Genomic DNA, 13768 nt, shown 5'->3' with positions numbered 1-13768 from the left:
TATTTAAAAATTTAACATACATAGTAATTAACAACAGAGACCACATCTCGGTTTTTTTTTTAACCCTTCTGGCATGCCAAAATTCATAAAATTTCTTGTTTCTGTTTGCTTGATGTTTGATTCAAATTTGATGTCAGAGTTAAAGGTTATGAGCTAGATATATGTTTTAGAATATTTGTAAAAATATTTACAATAAAAAGGTAAGGGCTCTATACTGATTTGATCAGAATTAATTAAAAATACAGACTTTATTTCCTTACCTTTGTAAATGAAATGGCAAGTCATCTGTAGTTAGTAGTGATGGGTGGCCTACTCATTGTTGAGACCGTTTTCTTTGCCAGGTTTCTGTTAAAATAGAAATTTCTGGTCATCATTTATTCATATCCCTACTACATCTCCCAAAAAAGATCAGAGGTAGCTGTAGGGATACATGCAACATAAGCAGTTAAAATTAAAACAAAGGAAGGAATGTGGGTGAGGGAAAATAAACATGGAGAGCAAGATGATTCTATCAGCAAGGGCTGTGCATAGAACATAAGCCACAGAGTCTGGTATGGTTGTTGAGTAAACTTTACAGTCTACAACTTGACTCTGAGATTCCTGGTTTCCAGAGGAAAGGAAAATACGATCAGTTACCAGATGCACAATGAGCAAAAGATAAAAGCAAAGCAGTTGCTCAAATGAACCACAGGTATCTGGAGATTCAAGCTGGAGTGGAAATTTCTCCTATGGATCTTCACAGAGGTGACACCATGTGACATGTGGACAATTTTTCAATATTATCCCTATGATAAACTACCTGTGATTTCCATAAGGGTTGATTAGATGACACAACTTCAAAGAAAAGTTCAAAAAAGCTGTTGTGCTATAATTATGTTTTATACAGAAGAGATAATTGCTTATTGTAATCAATTTAAAAATGTAGAGAGGTATAAAGTAAAAATGAATTAGGCTAGGCATGGTGGCTCATGCCTGTAATCGTAGCACTTTGGGAGGCTAAGGTGGAAGGGTTGCTTGAGGCCAGGAATTTGAGACCAGCCTGGGCAACATAGTGAGACTCTGTCTCTTAAAAAAATAAATAAATAAAGAATTAGGTCTTATCTCCCCCACCGTGCGATAGCCAATATAAACAGTCTGTTTGTTTTATAGCCTTTCAAAATCTTCCCTATGCTTTTTCACACACACATTTATTTCTGCCACTTGCTCTTATCAAAATATTTTTAAAATCTATATATCTACCTCATTTAAAAATAACTGCATATATTCACAAGATGGACATACCATTGTTTAACCAATCACTCTTCTGTGGATGAACATGCAGACTGTTTCCAAATTTGGCTACCTTAACCAGAGCAGGAATAAACAGTCTTATTCAAACATCTTTAATGTTCTAGTACTTTTATTTTTGTGGGAAAGAATCCTAGAAGTGGAATAACTGTGGGGCCAAACATAATAAGCATGTTAACTATTTGAATGACTATTGCTACATTTCTTTCCGGTGCAAAGGTTGAAGCAATCAGCCCAAATGTGCATGGTGAGTGCCTGCTTATTGACACACTGATCAGCACTGGTGTTCGCCATCTTTAAAAGTGTTTGCTCACCTGATAGGCATCTCTGGTTTTAATTTGCCTTCTCTCACTACTAATGGGGCTGATTCTTTTCACAGGTTTATTGGTGATTTACAATTCCAGTTCATGCCCTTTGACTATTTTTATACTGGGCTGTTTTATCTTTCTTTTATAAACAATTTGTGAGACCTCTTAGTATTTTAAACATTAGCTCTGTCCTAGAGGTTGCAAGTATTATTCTTCTTTTGCCTTTATTTATTGTGTCTTGTCATAGACATTTTAAATTTTTACACAGTCAAATCTGCCAATTTTTCCTTTATGGATTATAAATTTACTATCTTGCAATTTTTCCTTTTTGGAAGATGGATTATGAAAGAGAGCTCCCCCTAACCTGATGTTATACGTGTATTCTCCCATATTTTCTCTTGATAGCTTTATGGGTCCATCTTTAATATTAGCTCTTACTTCAAATGGAATCTAATCCAAATGGAATATTGCCCCAGATGGACACCTAATTGCCCCCAAATCATTTACTTTATGTTATTTTCCTTACTGGAAAGACAAGCCACCTTTAGCATACATTAAGTTTTCCTATATACATTGATTTAGTTATGGCATCTACTCTGTTCCAAACATTGACCTGTGGATTCCTAAGCTAATGCCATATTGCTTAAAATGCAGTAACATGATAGTGTGCTTTGATGCCTGCTGGCACGACTCCCCCATGCTGACTGTTTTTCCTTCAAGTTTGGAAATTTTCTTGCATTTATATTTTTATGTGGCCTTTAAAAACATGTTGATTGGGCTGGGTGCAGTGGCTCACGCTTGTAATCCCAGCACTTTGGGAGCCGGAGGTGGGTGGATCACCTGAGGTCAGGAGTTCGAGACCAGCCTGGCCATTATGGTGAAACCCTGTCTCTACCAAAAATACAAAAACTAGCTGGGTGGGGTGGTAGGTGCCTGTAATCCCAGCTACTCGGGAGGCTGAGGCAGGAGAACTGCTTGAACCTGGGAGGCAGAGGATGTAGTGAGCCGAGATCGGGCCATTGTACTCCAGCCTGGACGACAAGAATGAAACTCTGTCTCGAAAAAACAAAAAACAAACAAACAAAAAAATCGTGTTGACTAAGCTGACAACACTTTTATCTTCCAAGTTGGGATTCTGATTGGGATTATATATAGTTATTTTAGAACAATTTTTATCTTTAGGATCATAAGTTTTCTCATTTGAAAAGATAGTATAGCTCTCTACTTCTTCAAATGTTAGTTTGTCTTTCACTACAATCTTTTTTTTTAATTTGTCTTATGTCTTACTAAATTCACTCCTGGATATTTTCATTTGTCACTCTTTTAAATAGAGTGAAATATAAATCCTTATATTTCTAGAAATATAAAAATATAAAATTAAAAATCCTTATGTTTCTAGAATAAATCTTTGATTTGATTTCTTAATCTTCTCAAAAGCATATTTTCATAAGTGATATTGAACAACTGTTGTGGCCATCTTTATCAGTTTTTGGTATGAAAGAATTTATACTTTTCATAAAATTGGAAGGCTTTCTTTATACGCACTCACGTTTTTTTCTGTTTATTACTCCTCTCGGGATTTTTAACCTTTCTTTGAATCAAATTTTGGTAATTTATAGTTTATTAGAAAAACATCAATTTCCTCTGGATTTCAAATTTTATTGCCATAAACCTGAACATAACATTGTCTTATTGACTTATTTTAATCCTTCTGGGATCTGGGCAATTTTTTTTCCTCATTCCTAATGTTGCATGTGTATATGTACATTCTTTATATTATATACATATTTTCATTAGTCAGATTCTCTCCTTTTAATTGTTTTGAGGCCAATTACATTAATTTTAGCTTTTGTCATTAACAATACCTTCTTTCTTCTGATTCTTAAAAAAATTTCTTAGATGCAATATTTAGCTTATTTTTCATTCTTTTTTTTTTAAATAGTACCAAAAGCATTTAGGCTATAAAGTATTCCTAAATGCATTAACAATTTCTTCATAAGTTTTGATGTGAAATGTTCTTTTTAATTAACTTCCAGAGAATTTGTCATTCTGTATTTGATTTTCAGTTTGATCCAGGAATCATCTATAAGAAGGCTTCTTAATTTCAAGCATTTACATTTTATTTATTATTATTATTTCACTGTCAATTTTTTGTTTTATCACAGTGGGATAAAAAAGGGGATGAGTAAAATAGCTTTTCTCCACAAATTCATTTAGTTTTTTCCTGTGGCCATAGAAATAGGTTTTTGTAAACCTTCTATAGACAAAAGAGAAAAATGCAGATTCTGTGTTTTTAGGGTATAAACACTATATACAAATACGAACCTGTATCATTATTTGTCTACTTTGTCAAATTATGAAATAATTATTATTATTAATTTTTTTGAGACAGGGTCTGGCTCTGTTGCTCAGGCTGGAGTGAAGTGGCATGATCTCGGCTCACTGCAACCTCCACCACCTGGGCTCAAGCGATCCTCCCACCTCAGCCTCCTGAGTAGCTGGGATTACCAGTGCACGCCACCACACCTGGCTAATTTTTTAAATTTTTTTTGTAGAGATGGGGTCTCACACTATGTTGCCCAGGCTTGTCTCAAACTCCTGAGCTCAAGTGATCCACCTCCCTCAGTCTCCCAAAGTGCTGGGATTACAGGCATGGCCACCATGCCCGGCCAAATTATGAAATAATTATATCAAAATTCCCTAATATAATTATAGTTTTGCCATGTTCTCCTGTATGTCTACTTCATTTTTTTGCCTTATACATTCCAGAACTATGTTGGTCAGGAAATAAAGGCAATGCCTATAACAATGTTTTGTTTACTATTAATTACATTTGTTGTTACTATACTTATTTTTACTCATTATTTCTTTGCTGGTTTGCTCATATTATCTTTTTGATTTTAAATCATTTAAAAACCTGTTTTTCAATTAAGAAAGCAAAATGACTATACACTATTTTCACTGCCCATTTTTTTGCTCGGCCTGCTGTGTAGACATGGAGATGAGCTACCCAGATCTCCTGTAAGAAGGGAAGACTGCCTTACTGCATGCCTCTGCAGGGAGCCAATTTAGCCTAGGTCATGGCCCTCCTGGGGCAGTCACCTCTTGTGACTGAGTGGCACGGTGGCACTCTTCCTCCAGCTCCCCATCAAGGTGGCCCAGGCTTTGTGTGTCTTGCGTGGGACTTTGATTTTGTGCGCCTTCCCTCATCTTTTCACAGGTTTTATCAGTTTCCTAGGGCTGTCGCTACAAAGTACAACAGTCTGGGTGGCTTCAAATGACAGAGATTTATTTTCCCACAGTTCTGGAGGCTAGAAGTCCAAAATAAAGTACTGGCAGGGCCATGCTCCCTCTGAGACTCGATAGAATTCTTCCTTGCTACTTTTTAGCTTCTGGTGGTAGCCATCTTTCTTGGAGTCCCTTGGCTTGCCACTGTGTTACTCCAGCCCTGGCCTCTGTCACCATTTAGCGCTTCTCTCCATGTGTCTCCCTCTTCATGTGGCATTTTCCTCTTCTTATAAGAACACCAGTTATACTAGGTTAGAGCTCACCCTCATGAACTCATCTTAACTTGATTATATTTGCAAAGACCCTATTTCCAAATAAGGTCACATGTACAGGTACTGAAAATTAGGACTTCAACATATCTTTCTGGGGAACATAATACACGGGTGTTAATTCCTACTAAGAATCTTGCAACCAAAACTGTGTGCCAGTGCTTGCTTCCAGAGAACCCAATCCATGACATCTCTTTTCTCTTTCTTGTCCATAGGTAGAGATACTTGGAATATTTTTACTCTTTCATTGCCTGCTCCACTCTAAGCTACTAAATATCTCCTCATAGTCAACATGTCTCTTCCACTTTAAGAAATCTTAATGAACAATTTAGACTTCGTAGTCACATTATGATCATTTATTTAGACTTGACCATAAGTTTTGCAATGTTCATTGCTCATCACTCTTTCTTTGGCTCTTCATCTCCTCCTACCTTGACACCTATGTCCTGATTCAATTCTCAGAAGTGGCATGTAGATGGCCCAGTCTGAGTAACTCCATGTCCAGAAATGTCTTCCTTTTGCTCTTATGTAGGAATAGAGCTCTTGGCCAATGCAGGATTCTTGGCTCACAGGTCTTTTGTCCCATCTCTCTGTAAATACTGTATTGCTTACTGCTTACTTCCCACTTTGTAGATGAGTAGTTTCATGTTAGTCTGATGCTCCCTGTGCTAGAAGCATGCTGGTTTTCTCTGTCTGGAAACCTCTGAGGGTTTTCTCTTTTAACATTGTTCAAAATTCCATAATGATAGATGTGCCTTTTTTCATTCATCTTCCCCAGTAAAGAGAAACTGACAAGAAGTAAATACGTGGAGATCCAAATAGGAAGCTATGTGATAACCTGACTTAAACCACAAATAGAACTTAGGTTATCTCAATGAGGAATGAACAGGCTGCATATCTTTTAGGCAGTCCTCCATGAATATTATTTCTCCTAACCAGTCTTTTGATAAGAATTGGACAGTGGAGTACTCAAAGTTGTAGTCTCTGGCAAGAGCCTGGAATGCAGAAATTCCAATGGTCAAGTAAGGACATACTCACAAGGTTCATGTCTCCTTAGAAGATGTTACTATGTAATCTGACACAAGAGTCCTAGTTAAAACTTATTTTCAAAAATTATTTCTGATATGAAAGAGAGCTAACCTATGGTGTCATATGGACTGTTTAGCACCAGCTCAGTGAGCAATAATATGTGCCAGACAATGACTTTTTTTTGACTATGTAGTTATTTATCTATTATTTCTGGTATTTAGTATCTGGATTCTGTGACCTTAAGCAATAAATAATTTATACTATTTCATAGCTTTCTATAGTTCTATGTTTTCACTCAATTTGAGAGAAGGGAAGATCATGTATTGAGCAACTACGATGTGTGAAATGCTGCCACATATGTGATTTCATTTATTCTTGCAAATAATCCGTTGGCACTCCCCAATTTAACATGTGCTATTTTGACACTTGTAACTGTCCTATAAAGTCCATGGGATGCAGTCATTTTAATTTTGCTGAGCGGGGCTCTCTTGCTGTGAGGCTGGTTTGTAAAAGTGAAGCCCTTAGTTGGTGAATGAACCTAGCAACCATCCACTCCCACCCCACGCACCTCCATCTCAGCCTGGCTTTGCCATTCTCTAAATCAGTGCTGGGCATTACAAACACCAGGGAAGCTTTTTGAAAATTCAGCTTCTGGGGCCACACACTGAAACCAGGGAATCACTACCTCTGCGTGGTAGACCTAGGGAGTCAGTATTTTCAGCACGCTTCACAGGCTTGGGATCATCTAAGCTACTGTGACCAGTAAAGGCAATAAAGAGAGTTTATCACTTCAGGATTGCTTTCAGGGTCTATTAGGGAAAACAGAAACCACTTTGGGTATATTAAAGAGGGGAAATTTAATACATGGAATTGGTTATAAAAGTGATGGGTGAACTGAAAAGCTAAGCAAGAGATGGTGATGAAACAGATCGCAATCAACATGATGCCACTATTGCTTTTAGGGCTGCAGGCACAAGAGAAGGTGGTGTTAACAGACCTCAAAAGCAGAGGTCAGCTGCGGTCAGAACATCAGGACAGGGGTTGACTGGCAGAAGTTGGAACTGCAGTAGGAGGGGTATGTTTAGAAGCATGGAGAAGACAGTCACTAATGGAGATGCCACCTAAGACACACAGGTTAGGGGAGAACATCCTGGTTTTTCTCGTCTACCTTCTGCCCGCCAATCCCTGTCTATGGCTCCCAGAGGCCAACCTCATGAAAAGCATCTGAGCCCATAGGAAGCCTGAGAAATGCATCCTATATGGGATGACTTCCCTGTGATACAGAAGAGTAAGGAATGGCTCTGAGAACAAACGACCCAATGATGGGCCATAAAACAAAACAGAAATTATAATGAAAGTGGGAAAGCAGTAGGGGAATAAGCCTGAGAAACATGATTCTCAATGGAAATGTGGATTGGGAGGTAGGCTAGGAACTGGTACACACGTTTCTATTGTTATGGCTCTGGGAATCCGTTAAGAGCTTAAATAGATCACTACCAAGTAGTCAGGGTCTACTGCAGCCCCTGCATTAAGTCTAGGAGGAAGGAGAGGAGCGAGGTTGTGACTTGGGATGATTTTCCTGGAGTCCAGTCAAGTGGTAGGGCTGAGATTTGATCCAGGGTTGTCTAACTTTAAAACTAATCCTCTTTCCACCATACACCTCTCTCTTTTACTTGTTCTCTCCTACTTAAAAACAATGAGAAGATTGTCTAATCAATATTGCACCGCATTTTTCAATTTGTAAATGCAATCAAAAGATTAGCCAATTATATTAATTTACATAATTTTTTCCTATAAAACTTGTTCTACATCAGTAAGCCTCAACCCAGAGGGCATGTCTTAATTGAAAAGGTGGTAGAGGAGCTTTTTAAAACTCTATAGTTACCGAAAGTTTTAGATATATTGTGCCTGGGGGCCATATGTGAGTCAGAAGCAACCCTTTCAACCTCTAATTCCCCAACTAGGGCCATAAAACTCAGTATTTTTAATTTGCTACAGATGAGTTTGCTTCTCATACATGGCCAAATAAGTGGGAGAATTGCTAATTACCTAATCACTTAACTAAGTAGGCCAATCTGTAGACACAAGAGGTTAAGGGACACTAGCCACGAGTCCTTACTCATCTTCCCATAAAAACAAACACTTTATTAAACACTGATAAAGTGAAGCAACAAGAATTAATTGGAAGAGCGCTGGGATAGGCCTCTGAAGCCCTGGGTTTCATGTCCATCTCTGCTGCTGTCCACTTCTCTTCGATTACGAATTGTGCTAACTCCATTAGATAGTGCTTTTGTTTTGGTGCCTCTGCCAAGTTTCTTAGGTAGGGCCTCACTTCAAATCCTCTTTGGAATGAGGAGAGGACTCATTGATTATTTGGTCATTATGAGTGCAACTTGCCCTATGGGAATTGGGCTTCCAATAGGATAGCCATATTCAAATATTTTCATGCCATTCAGGCTGTGTATGTTAACATTTCCTAGTGCATTTCCCGAAAGACAAAGCAATTGGAAGATAATTTGGGCCTTGGTCACACCTGCATGTTAAAGTCAATCATTTTTGTTTTATTTATGCTCTTTTGAATTCATTTTTATTACCTAACACCAAATAAATTCACTCTTTCATTCATTCAATGAACATTTATGGAGCATAACATGTCAGGCAGTAAGCTAGGCCCGGGGCCATAATGACAAGGACAGGTACTCGTCTTCAAATAAATCCTATTAGCAGGAGAGACAGGCATTGCAGTGGCTACAATTTACAATGTGGCATGTCCTTTACTCTGGGTTTTTGGAGGAGGAACTGCATAAGTCAGCCTGTGGGGCTCATGGAAAGCTTCACTTAATGAAGAACACTGAAATTGGACTTAGAGCCGTTTGCTGGGGACATAAGGTTGAGAGCTAGAGGGTGGAAAAGAGTCTGGGCACCGTGTTGGCTTGCTTACAAAAAGACCCAGCACCATGAAGGGTATTTAAATTTTCATGGGTGTACTCAGAGATCATGAGTCTTGCATTTTAAGAATTTGCCCGCAAGTAGCCCGAGGTTTAGGATGTTACCTAAAGGGTTACCAACAGACTTCCTCATTGCTCCTTCCACCTATGATCGTAAGTCCCTCTTAAATTTTGTGCCAGAATAAAAAACAAATGTGTGAAAATTTATATGGATTCATGAAAACCTAGGGAGCTATTCTTAGGAAAACGTCAGCCTGGTAAACAGTTTTGCTGGGAAGATAGGAAGTATTATAGTTCTTCTTCTAGAGCCCTTACAAAGAGGCGTGGTATTTTTTTTAATGTGGGTTTGGCAACAAAAACAACAGTAACAACAACAACAACAACAAAAAGCAGGAGAAAGCAAAGGTTTAAAATGTGCTGGGTTATTTTCTGAGGCTTAAATATAAACAACAACAACAAAAAAACACCAAACTGAAACAATCCTTAACATAGTTTCCAAAGCAGAAATGCCTGTATTTTTCAGACCAGAAAAAATTCTTATATTAAGAAACCATAGGCTTAGAGTTTTTTAAAGAATATTTGCATAAACTCTCAAAGAAATGCAGAAAATCTGTATGTTAAATATTTGTACAATGGAGGCCACTTCTACATACATATGTTCAGACATATGGTATGTTACACATTTGTATGCTTAGAAGCTGTAAAAATAGAACTATGGTGTCTTACATTCAATGTAAAGCTCTCCTATTCTTACTGATGAAAATAATTTAAATGAGGTTTCACTTCATGTATCTAATATTTATATAACCAAGCCACTGCCAAAACCAATTCCAAACGATGGCACCTGCTCACTAAGAATCCAAATGGAGACCAATCAAAACAAATTGCAGGGCTCTTATATTCTCTCATAAAACACATTCATCAATTCTCAGAATGGCTCTCCCAAAGTGAATAAACAATAGCTATAAATGGCAATGACAAAAGGATCAGCATCAAATGAACCACTTGTAATTCATTTTCCCAACAAAGGTTGTGCTAAAAGAATTCATAAGCCTTTTCAAGCCAAGCCTTCATTGCAAACATTAGACAGAAGAAAGTTGCCAGTGAAAACAGCCATGACGGATGTGTTGCTTTCAGACCAATGTAACTCACAGTCTTTCATCGAAAACACTGCTACTGTATGATGTCCTGCAATGATTTTCATTTTACATATACAAAGACATAGTATGTATCTCTGTGTATTTGGTGATAGTGTCGGGGTGGTGGGGAAGCTGGGAGTCGGGGGGAGTAATTAGTTAGATAGTCATGATATTTGGCATGGAGGCAAAGAATCCATGGAGATTTAACTAACACTGTTACTTTTCTATCTCTTCCCAGTCACATCTGGGATAATCACAAATAATCTCACATAGTTGAACTTCTTGCCTCTATAACTTGCTTACATTTTTTCTTCCCCTTTTGTTTTGTTTTGTTTTTGAGACAGAATCTTGCTCTGTCACCCAGGCTGGAGTGCAGTGGCATGATCGCTGCTGACTGCAACCTCTGCCTCCAGACTCAAGTGATTCTCCTGCCTCAGCCTCCTGAGTAGCTAGTATTACAGATGCACACCACCACGCCAGGCTAATTTTTGTATTTTTTGGTACAGACAGGGTTTTGCCATGTTGGCCAAGCTGGTCTCGAACTCCTGACCTCAAGGGATCTGCCTGCCTTGGCTTCCCAAAGTGCTGGGATTACAGGTGTGAGCCACTGTGCCAGCCTCTTCCCTAGTTTTTACCATACATTTGATACTGGGTAGACTTCACAATATTATATCTTTACTACATAGCAATATTTCTCATTTTTCATTCACCAGCTTATGCTTTTTGTCCACATTTTATTTCTAAGCTATTTTCCTCTTTTTTTCCTAAGAGTACATGCCTTGGGAATTATTCAATTATTACAACAATTTATTATACACTATATGCAAATAAAACCAGTTTTGATTGGCAGAAAAATGTTTGGTCTCAGAAACAAATAAACAAGTCTGTTTGCCTTTGTTCCTGTAGCAGCCTGCAAAGTATTTCTGTGTTTATGTCATTTTCTATTGAGAAACCAAAGCCACACAGATCCCCTATATGCCCCAAATACAAAGAACAGCTGATAGTTACCCTGCCAGGTGTCTGGGGGCTCTGTGCCTGTGGGGAAGTCTGAAAGGCCATAGCAGGGAAGCAGGAAGAACTGTTAAATAAATACAATCATTGCAGGGGATGGCAAATGCTGTTATGGGCAGAAAAGGACTGAGCAGGAGACAAATTTTGTCCAAAGGAAAAATTTTTTAAAAGCCTTTCTGTAGTTTGGGTGAATAAGCTTAATTCGTAACAAGCAATGAAAGTGGTTTCAAACTAGGCACAAATGTAAATGCCTAGATAGAAGCAGTCATGAAATGACCACTTAAGATCTATTCTTCAATGAGGAGGGTATTCATTTACTCAAACATGTATTCCCGGATGTCTTTATGTGAAGTACTTTGAGGTATACAAGATGAATGAGATGGTCCCTGTTCTCAAGGCACACAAAAGAGAAGCCAAAACTCAAGCACATGTAATAATGGGAAAGTCTTTAACAGGATTAGAGTTAATACTTTTACTTGGCTTTGCCTCTAACAAGTATTCAATCATCACAGTCAGAGAGCTTATATGGAATGTTCTTTAATATGTAATAAAAAATTAAAAAGCAAAAAAAAAAAAAAAACCAAGGCCAAAAGAGATAATAAATCAGCCACTAATCACTGAATATTAAATTTTCCAAGTGTTTGACATGTGCTTGGCTGTGTGCAGGTTCAAGACACACTGGGCAGGCAGCTGCTTTCAACAAACCAACAATTTCCCTAGAGAATCAAAACTAAAAGGAGTTCAGAGGAGAGGGAGGTGACAGTGATCTAGAGTCAGGGTCTACAGTCAGCATTCTTAAGTCATGAATGAGAGATGTCAGAGCAGGAGGGAAGGAGCAGGTGTGGAGAAGGGAAGGGCCATGGCATGTCTGGTAAGAGAAAATTATCCTGTGCTGATATGATGGGAATTCAAGGGAAGAGGATGATTAGCGGCGGGCTAGATGGCCTTGGGAGACAGCCATGAATGTGACAAATTAAGGAACATCTGCTGAAGGCTTTTGAATAGGAGGCCAATAAAAATTGTAAAAATAATATTGCTTAAAAGAAGGCAAGATAAAATGGGAAGCGAAAACCAGATTTGAAGGGTGACTCTAGAGCCTGCTGCAATAGTCATGAGGATGAAGACCTGAAAGACCAGGGCAGAGCTGCAGGCTGAAAGTAAGGAGCCCCACAAGATGTTTATGACAAAAACACTGTCAGAACCTGAGCAAAGCCAGGGACTGAGGAGTGCAGGGTTAGGAGTTAAGTCAAGATGGCAAGGTGTGCAAGCTTCACTAACCACTGAAGATCATGGAGTTCTCAGAGCAGCTTTCTCCCTGCTTGGTCATAACCTGTGCCACCTTTATCCCAGCTGCAGAAGGAACCAAGGAGGGACACTTGAACTAGGCTAAACCAGCAGATTATCCAAAGCAAGAACTTTATCTACAACACAGGGACTGAGTGAGTCAAGTGACTTTTCAGGTCAGGTAGGGTCAGGGCTAGCCAAGGTCCTGGGAGAGTGAAACTAGGAAAGCTGCAATTTAATCAGACTGTAGAAAGATGCACAGAGAAGGCCCTGTGTTTCCAGACAGACAGAGATACTGCTACAGCCTGACAACTCTCCAGCTGTGTAATGTCTAGCCATACTCCCTAGCAAGCAACTGGGTTCTGGGAGCGCCCCTGTATCTTCACAATCCATTCAGCATTCACTTGAGTTCTTTGCAGGAGTTTCTAGTCCTTACAGCCAAACTCTCCTTGACTAAGACAGAAAATGTTTTATCAATAAGCTGCCATAGGCCTAGCAGAGGTCATTGCTCCAATCTCCACTTGTCACTACTCCCTCTGGAGAGCCACACCCTAATGTGACAGGTGATGACAGCTTGGTGGTCACAGGAAGAGGCTGTGGTGTCACAACATTGCCCAGCTTCACTACTGACTCTGCCGCACACCAGTTGTATGGCATCCTCAAGTGGCTTAACCTCTGTGTGCCTCAGTTTCCTCATCTGAAAAATAGAACAAATAACAGTACCTCTCTCACAGGGCAGTCGTTAGTAATGTCCAAGATTTACGGCACTCCAATGTTCCTGGCACACCATACGCAGTCCCTGCACTCAGCATTGTGATGACTATTTTTAGCTACTCTCACCAGAAGGAGCACCACAGGACAGAGTGAACCCTCATTGCCCTGCTCCCAACCTTCTCGTGGCTACAGAAGAAACTCCAGGTATTCGAGGCCTTGCAAAGTGTGATGCTCACCCTCATCTCTGGCCGCTCCTCCACCATTCTTCCCACCCTTGAGGTGAAGGAGCCTCTACACACAGGGCCCCCTGCGCCCCACATGCTCCCTCTCAAGTCTCAGAGGGCTCCTTCCTCTGCAAATGTGGCAGGTGCTCTGACAGCCTCTTGCCTGCACCAACAGTGTTTGTTCTACTTCAGCTAGCCTCTCCAGGGCTGTGCCAACCTCAAATGCCTCTCCCTGAGGACTTCCTTGAAGAATGCAATGCTTCGTCT

The 13768-nt window shown here is 39.3% G+C and overlaps 1 protein-coding gene across 14 annotated transcripts in view; it reads right to left on the bottom strand.

Moving 5' to 3' along the window:
- PIP5K1B (phosphatidylinositol-4-phosphate 5-kinase type 1 beta) overlaps nucleotides 1–13768 on the bottom strand; it is a 305504-nt gene that overhangs the window by 192116 nt on the left and 99620 nt on the right. For all 14 annotated transcript variants that reach the window (XM_008978414.5, XM_003824756.6, XM_057298699.1 and 11 more), the window contains one exon: nucleotides 261–345. The gene's annotated coding sequence lies outside the window, so the exon portion shown is untranslated. The remainder of the gene's footprint in view (nucleotides 1–260; nucleotides 346–13768) is intronic.

This window comes from Pan paniscus, chromosome 11, assembly GCF_029289425.2.
Source record: "Pan paniscus chromosome 11, NHGRI_mPanPan1-v2.0_pri, whole genome shotgun sequence".
Classification (NCBI taxonomy): Eukaryota; Metazoa; Chordata; class Mammalia; order Primates; family Hominidae; genus Pan; species Pan paniscus.
The sequence above is the reverse complement of the archived record's forward strand: the minus strand, read 5'-3'. Positions and strand labels throughout refer to the sequence as shown.